Source organism: Rutidosis leptorrhynchoides, chromosome 2 (assembly GCF_046630445.1).
Source record: "Rutidosis leptorrhynchoides isolate AG116_Rl617_1_P2 chromosome 2, CSIRO_AGI_Rlap_v1, whole genome shotgun sequence".
NCBI classification, from domain to species: Eukaryota; Viridiplantae; Streptophyta; class Magnoliopsida; order Asterales; family Asteraceae; genus Rutidosis; species Rutidosis leptorrhynchoides.
The window spans coordinates 622,388,277-622,396,291 of record NC_092334.1 but is presented as its reverse complement, the minus strand read 5'-3'; the positions used below and the strand labels follow the sequence as shown (position 1 = coordinate 622,396,291).

Sequence of the window (8,015 nt, the reverse complement as noted above, 5' to 3'; positions counted from 1 at the left end):
TTGACCATCCCCAATCTCGTGAACAAATTTTAGTCTAAATTTACTTCTTAGACTTAGGATACTCCTCCAACTATAAGAGTCATCATCAAACATTTTAACATCCCATATACTTTTTCCCTGAAGTTTATATGTGTTAATCCATTTAACCCATAAAGAACTCTTACCACAAATAACATTCCACATATGTTTTGCTATAAAAACAGTGTTCCACTCATATAAAGATTTAAGGCCAAGACCACCCTGAAGTTTAGGTAAGCAAACAGTTTTCCAGGCAACTTTTGCCATCCCTCTGCTTTGATCATATGATCCCCATAAAAACTTCCTAAGCATCTTTTCTATGTCATATATCACCGTTTTTGGGAGTAAAAACATGGACATCCAATATACTTGCATAGATTGCAAAACTGAGGCAACAAGCTGCAATCTACCGGCATAAGACAAAAACTTATTCCTCCAATCTTTAATTCTTTTCCTGACATTATCCACCAAAACACTACAATCATTGCAATAAAGCTTAGAGGATATAAGAGGAACACCTAAGTACTTAACAGGGAGATTACCAACCACAAAGGACATAATCTGACAAATATCTAGCTTATTACCCTCATCAACATTGCCCAAGAATATAGTACTCTTGGATACATTGGGAATTAATCCAGAATATGACCCAAACTCATCTAGAGCCTCTTTTAAAACCCTAACAGAATTGGGAGTACTTCTACAAAACATCAAAAGGTCGTCAGCAAAACATATATGAGTCAGTTTAAGCTCACAACACTTAGGGTGATATTGAAATTCACCATTTTCCTCAATTTTTCTCTTAATGCACAAATTCAGAACTTCCCCACTCCATTAATATATGTCAAAGTGGTTCTCTTATTATTAGTGTGCCTTACAAATATAAACATTATATAATTTGTCATCAAAATTATAGTAAGAATCATGTTTGCCTTAAGTTATCTACTGATCAAATAAGTAGAGATAATACCTCCTTATGAGTTGTGACCAACTAACATCGAGACTATAGCAGTATCAATGATTTTTCAACCCGGAAGCTCTAGCAGCCATCAAAACGGCTGTGTCTTTGTCAACAGCGACATAACAACTTTTAACACAACAGAACTATACAACTAGTTTACCCTCGTTTTATGTGTCCCATCATTTATTATATATCATCCGGCTATTCTTTGTTGGTTTTGTTAAAACATGCCTATGGCAAATGAGCATATGTGAAAGTTCCCAATTGACGCCAAAACCTGTTTCCATCATAACGGTTACAATGTTAGTAGTAACAATAACATTATAACCCACTTATTTTCTTAGCATATAAGCTGAATCTTTAAAAAAAAAAAAAATTTACTTGCTGAAAGAGGCCAGCGTGTGTGGTGTTGTCCACCAGATGAGCTGCCTTTCAAAAATAAAAATAAAAAATGTATGAACTACTGTTGTGATGGCAGCTGCATCGATTTCACCATGTTTACATGTCGAGCCCGAGTATACCCCATCATACTAAATATCTTAAAGAAGTTAACAAGTGTCAAAAAATTAGTGCGATCCTCTACAGAAACTTCACAAATGTCCATACGACATCATTGTAGATAAAAGTTCAGCTTCTTACATTGCAAGAAACAAATGTTTTATACAGCGGCTGAACATGTTGCCATCCAGAGTATAATCATAACCTTCTCCTTGGTTTCCTTGACCTACATGAAACTCATTTCAAAAAGATTATGTCTTGTCAAGAACAGAAATCGCAAACTATTATGACTAAATCTCGAGAAATATATGTCACTCTCATTAAATTATGAGTTATCATAATCAACGAGCATGTTGAACATATGCAAGGAGACAAGATAGACCTTGTATCTTTGGGTGGATGGCATAGAAAAGATGTTATCAGCTTGTACGAGTGCGCATTGTACAAATAGATCATATCTTATCATCAAAGCAGGTTGTCGCCTCGAGCTTAGTCGGCTCACAAAGTGAGTAACTTAAGCCCAAAAGGTGACCAAAAAAAGTCTTCAAACTGTATCTTGAGGCAGGCTTTCGAAGAACTGCGTTAAACAAAAAGAGGAAGAACTTGCTCGGGAAAATAACCTCCAGAACATGGATTAGAATTTCTCTCATCATTATTTGCATCCCTGGCATCATCAGTTACATCTTGCATTATCATCAGGCGTACAGAACAAGGAAGTCAAATAAAGACATAGAGTTCACATAGGTTTAATGCGATATACGATCAGCGACAAATTTAATAAATCAGTCAGTTACTCAAAAATAAATCTAATATACAAAATGTAACGTGTTACGAAACAATGGCGGAAGATAGTATAGATTAGATTGGAGGCGGTGTCGACCCCCGTTGGCTACATATTAAAAACACAATTTCATCCCTGCCATGTATCCACCCATGGCACCTTTCCCATATCGTTTGGGGGGTAAAGGGGAGGGGGGTTTTACTTGGCCGTGCCCTTGGATCGGTTTCAAGGTTTCCTCCCGGGCAGCGACCGGGGCGGGGTTATTATCGCTACATCGGCATAGTCGAAACGGAAGATGATTGCAACGGGTGGTTTAGTCCCCCTCGGGTGATCCCAATCGCTGTTCAAAAAAAATGTGGGTTGTGTTTTATCTCAAACGGGTCAACGACTTCTTCTCAAAAGGGTCGAACAGGTCAAAATGCGTTAAAAAGCAGACACTGTTGATGTACACACAACCTCCTGATCATTTTATTCAATAACAAAATTTAGAATAAAATATAATGTTGATCTCTGTAATCATTATAAATGCATTAACTACTCAAATTTTTTTCGTATGTCAACAAAAATAATTAGTTGCCTGTCATACAAAACCGACCCTGCCCCCTTTGGGCCCATCAAACATTGAACTTTCAAATTGAACAAGATGACACATTGCTCAACCCGCCATACCTGCCCTATTTACAACCCTACTCAACACGGTTACCCGGAAAAATACCTGCAAATGTGTGTGCTTTTACAACGAGTTCATCGACTGGAATATATGGGAACAGAGAGTAATTTTGACAGATTCAATTATGAGTAGGTCAATTTAGTTAACAACTTATGAATTACTGTAACATGTACACTTTGTCACCTCTATATTTAAGGAAAAATAAGATATACACTTACATGATTTACATACACCTTTGATCATCTTAACACTCACCCAAAGGTTTAAAGCCCTTCTGATTGTCACACATGGACTGCCAAGTCTGTCTTTGGTATTTGCAGGTACTTCTTGAACAAAAAACAAAAACATTAAACCGAGAAGCAAACGTTTAATAGATAACTCATGTGGAAGAAGGAAAAAAATCCAAAAAGAGGTCATTTGTTACCTGGCGAGCTATACTCCAAAAGATGATGATGATGATGGGTACATATTTACTCAAATTCTGAGGCGTCTTCCCGTCTGTCCCCTTGGCAATGGCCAGTTGGTCGGTCACTTGAAAATTTTCCATGTCACAATTATACTCGCATTCTTAGGCGTCTTCCCGTTGTCACCTATAAATTCGTCGTGTCACATTTTTACTTAAAGAAAGTAACCAGAGGTGGGAATTTTGACCCATTTTCCAGAATTGGATTTACATAAATGAAATCATCTTAAATACTCACTACAAGGTCCGAAGCCGTTCTAATTGTCTCAGCACCGTCATGAAGAGATGGCTTAATAAGACTAGAGGAAGAAGGCCTACAAATTTCCAACTAGCGCCAACAATGTCTTTGCTATTTCTTCGCAATTAATAGGTACTTCATGTTCAAAAAACAAAAAACATTGAATCAAGAAGCAAACGTTGAATAAGAAGGAACACATAATGAAAAAAAAAAAATTATATTCTAAACAGGGGTCATTTGCTATATGAGGAGCTACTTCTAGGTTGTGAAGTCCATTTCGCAAAAAATTTCAATAATAGTGTGCCCCACTTTTTACCTATGTAAAAAAAGAGTTGCTGCTTGTCATCCTAAACCAACAATGCCCCCTTTAGGCAATCCTACATAAACATGGTTACCTGAGAGAGAAGCAACTACCTCCTGATCCATGTAGATGTAATTGCCAAAAAAAGGATAAAGATGGGTACAAATTTACACCCATTCTCCTAGTAGTCTTCTCTGCTCCTTAGCAATTTCCAGTAGGTCACCTGAAAATTATGCATGTCAAAGTTATACTTAAGGCAGTATCCATAGGTGGGAATTCTGACCCATTTACTTCGGACTAGGTCTAGATAGGTAATCAGTTATGATTCGCCACCTCCATTTTCTCACCTCTAGATTGCAAGAAAAATAAGATAGACGTTTACTGGATTTACATACCAAAGAGAAAATTACCTTTGTATAGCAAACACACCACGAAAAGAAACCCTGAAACATACAAATTAATAAAACATAAAATAAATAAATCGGTTTTTAAAAAACCTTGAGATAACAACGATTAACAACTTCACAAAGAAACTGATTAGAGCGTTTACAATGTCTTTAAGACTCTGTACCGTTTCCGCCGACGGAATACCTTGAACGCCGGCTCCGCCGCCGCCGATAACCAACGTGGTTTATGAAATAGATGAAAAAGGTGTCCCCTAAAGTCGGGAAAAATCATACAAGAAGTAGTAATAAACATATTGTGAACAGAAATAATTGCCAGAAAATAAATGAGGAAACCGGAGAGTGGGAATTGATGAGAATGAACGGAATATTTTCCGGCGGTGATGGAGGATTAGAACGTTGGAAACAATTGACGCCAAATATTTGAACGTTTGGTGTGTGAGGTTTAGAAATAAATTGGAGCGTGTTTATTTTGTGGAGAGGGGGTGGGGGGTTTATGTAGTCAAGTAACACTGACAATTATTGACAATACGAAAAAGGTCTACTTCTTAGTTAGAAGAGACAAACTGCTGTCTTGAGTCTAATTCATTAGTTGAGATCAAAGACAGATAGATCATAGTACGTTTAAGAGACTAAATTACAAATCAAAAAATGTTCAAGAAAAAAAGACAAATAGTCAATTGGAGATAAAAGAGATGATTAGTTGAAGCACGTGAACTAACCATAAGAACATCCTGAGCGTCAAGTGGAATTGGGTCTGAACCAGGGAAGTTAACTTCTCTTAACTCTGTGCTAGGTCAGGAATTGGGTCTGCAACATACATTGTAAAACTTCATGTTACGTATCAAGGTGTGTGTCGAAGAGGTAAAAATATTGGTGAACGGTCACGCAAGACAAACCTGAGAGCATGAATTTCCCAACTTGACGTCCGACAACTACTGGTAAATCGTACTGCTCAAGGACGACACAATGTAAATCGGATCATGTAGATCTCTGAAAGGAGGACACAATAATAACGTATACTGACCTCGTAACTTTGGCTTAAAAAACTCGAGAAATTAACCTCCAGACATTGAATAGAAGTTCTCCCATCATTATTTGCATCCCTGGCATCAGTTGCATCTTTTATTATCATCAAGCGTACAGAACAAGGAAGTCAAATAAAGACATAGAGTTCACATGGGTTTTTGATTTTGAGCATACAATTTTTTTTAGAAGTAGCCTAAATGAAGAATACTGTGACAATTAAGATGGACATTTTGTTTGGCAATGCACTGATAGCATCTGATATTCAATGCAATATATTATCAGCGACAAATTAAATAAATGTCAGTCAGTTACAAAAATAAATTTAAAATACAAAATTGTAATGTGTTACGAAACAATGGCGGAAGATAGTATAGATTGGAGGGGGTGACCGCCCTCACTAGAATTAGAATACTTGCGCTTGATTAGTTGGTGTAATATTTAAAATAGGGGCAAAAAAGATTTTATGCACTTCCGTAATACGATAAGCACGCATTACAAATTAAATATATATTGTTATTGTTATACAAATTATAACAAGAAAGGGAATTAGTGAAATAGAACTTTATGTTATGTTTGCTCTAAGTTATAACAGATCAAATAAGTAGAAATAAATACCTCTTTTAGAACAGATCAGCCTTCATCGAGACAATAGCGATATCGATGGCATCTTGATTTTCCAATCTTGAATTTCTAGAAACCATCGTACTTGGTTCCTCACTTGCTCTACACTGATAATCACATGATAATGCTCTGTGGAAATCTATATAATATTAAGACATTAGAAAATCATAACATACATAAATAATTTAAGCTAAATATTAGAGGTGGTAATTTTAGAAAATTTACTCATGACTGGGAATGTTGTGTTTTATCTCAAACGGGTCAAACGGGTAATTTTAGAAAATTTACTCACTACTACACACGGTTACCTGGAAAAATACCAGCAAATGTGTCGACTTTTTCAATGATGTTGGGTAAATATTTACACTATTTCCAAGGTGCCTTTCTGTCACCTTAGCAATGGGCACTTCGTTAACTGAAAATTTTGAATGTAATCTGCAACAGATTTAGGTCAGTCATAAGATTTTGTTGGCTACTGGTAGAAACTTAACTGAAACACAAACCTTTCAAATTACAAGTATCACGTGGTATATATATAATAAATTATATATAAAAAAAACATATAACGTTCCTGCAGTTGGAAAATAAAAGTAGGGTGTCTGATTCAATAATCAGATAGTTCTCAGCGAATCGTGTTTGGATATCATTATTCAAAAGTCCGTTTGTCATAATAACATCAAAACTATTGACTGTCAGAATTTAAAACACTTGGGAAGAGATTAAAAATTTACAAACCTGTAGGGTCATACATTGTAGAACTTCATGTTATGCATCAAGATGTGTCGAAGAGGTAAAAATGTCGGTCAGAAGCCTATTTACAAATCAACTCATGAAAGAAAAACAAAGACAAATAGACATTAGACAATTGGATATGAAAGAAATCATTATTGAAACATGTGAACTAACCATATAAACATCATGAGGTCAAGTGGAACTGGCCCTGAACCAGGAAGCTTAACTTCTTTCAACTGAACATGTGCTAGCTCAGAAGACTTTGGCGGCTATATATAAAAGTTGATCATAAAAGAAAATTCACAAAATAGTAGTCTAATATGTAATATGATAAGAATGAATAAACACGCAACCTTAGTGCAGTTAAAACATCTATAAAATATTATATAACCAAATCAATCCTAACGAAGACATTACACAAAAAAAATACATATATACAGCACAAGTCATTCAAGTTAAATTTTAATGAATTTTCAAAAGTTTTAACTTAAAAATAATCTAATGAAATTTTTAATGAAAACAAAAAACTTGAAAGTCTAAGAGGCGATGACTGAATAAACACACGACCTCTTGAAGTTATCAATGCCATTCAATCTAACTATGTGTAATGTATACATTCAAATTACCTTTCCCTTTCTAATATAGAAGATACCTAATACCTAATTATATACTAATCATATCAAATCCAGTGACACTCAAACACCGAATCTAATACACATAATATAACAGTTGCTATATACATTAATATAAACTCCCTCCGTCCCAAAATAAGTTTCCCATTTGACTTTTAAAAGTCTTTCGTTTTCAACTTTGACTTAATTCTGCACATAGTATGCTGAAAAAGTTAGCATTTAGTTATTTGTGTTAATTCACATATACCTACACATACGTAAGAAGAAATAACAGACCATAGTCATCTGCACAGCTCAAAAAGGTCTACCACAATTCATACAGGCATCAATCGTCTTATCGTTCTTGACAGACAAAACCTGTAAGAATCACAAAGCAGGAAAACGTTAAAAAGGTATAACACGGTTCATACAGGCATCAATCGTCTTATTGTTCGCGACAGACATAACATGTGACAAGTTTTTCTTATGATACCAAGCATACCATTAATTGTAGGATTTGACATTGCGAATACCACCGGTTTTGTAGAAATTTACCCTTTAAGTGCTTCCAATACCTAAGGACAAAATAACATGAAATATACATTAGTTAATTGAAGAATCCTTTTAAGAATAAAGCGAGCAATATCGATGCTGTTAATAAATTGTAGCTATACCTCTTCAGAAAACA

The 8,015-nt window shown here is 35.4% G+C and overlaps 1 long non-coding RNA gene across 2 annotated transcripts; it reads right to left on the bottom strand.

Moving 5' to 3' along the window:
• Window positions 1-1,154: 1,154 nt before the first annotated feature.
• LOC139893568 (uncharacterized) lies at window positions 1,155-4,320 on the bottom strand. Of its 2 annotated transcripts, XR_011774598.1 has the most exons (8): window positions 4,025-4,320; window positions 3,630-3,764; window positions 3,353-3,518; window positions 3,184-3,251; window positions 1,860-2,141; window positions 1,619-1,703; window positions 1,361-1,517; window positions 1,155-1,256 (listed from the first exon to the last, which is right to left on the bottom strand). It is a non-coding gene; the product is annotated as an uncharacterized lncRNA (long non-coding RNA). The 2 variants fall into 2 exon arrangements; XR_011774599.1 differs by lacking the exons at window positions 1,155-1,256; window positions 1,361-1,517; window positions 1,619-1,703; window positions 1,860-2,141 and having other exon boundaries at window positions 3,018-3,254.
• Window positions 4,321-8,015: the final 3,695 nt, after the last annotated feature.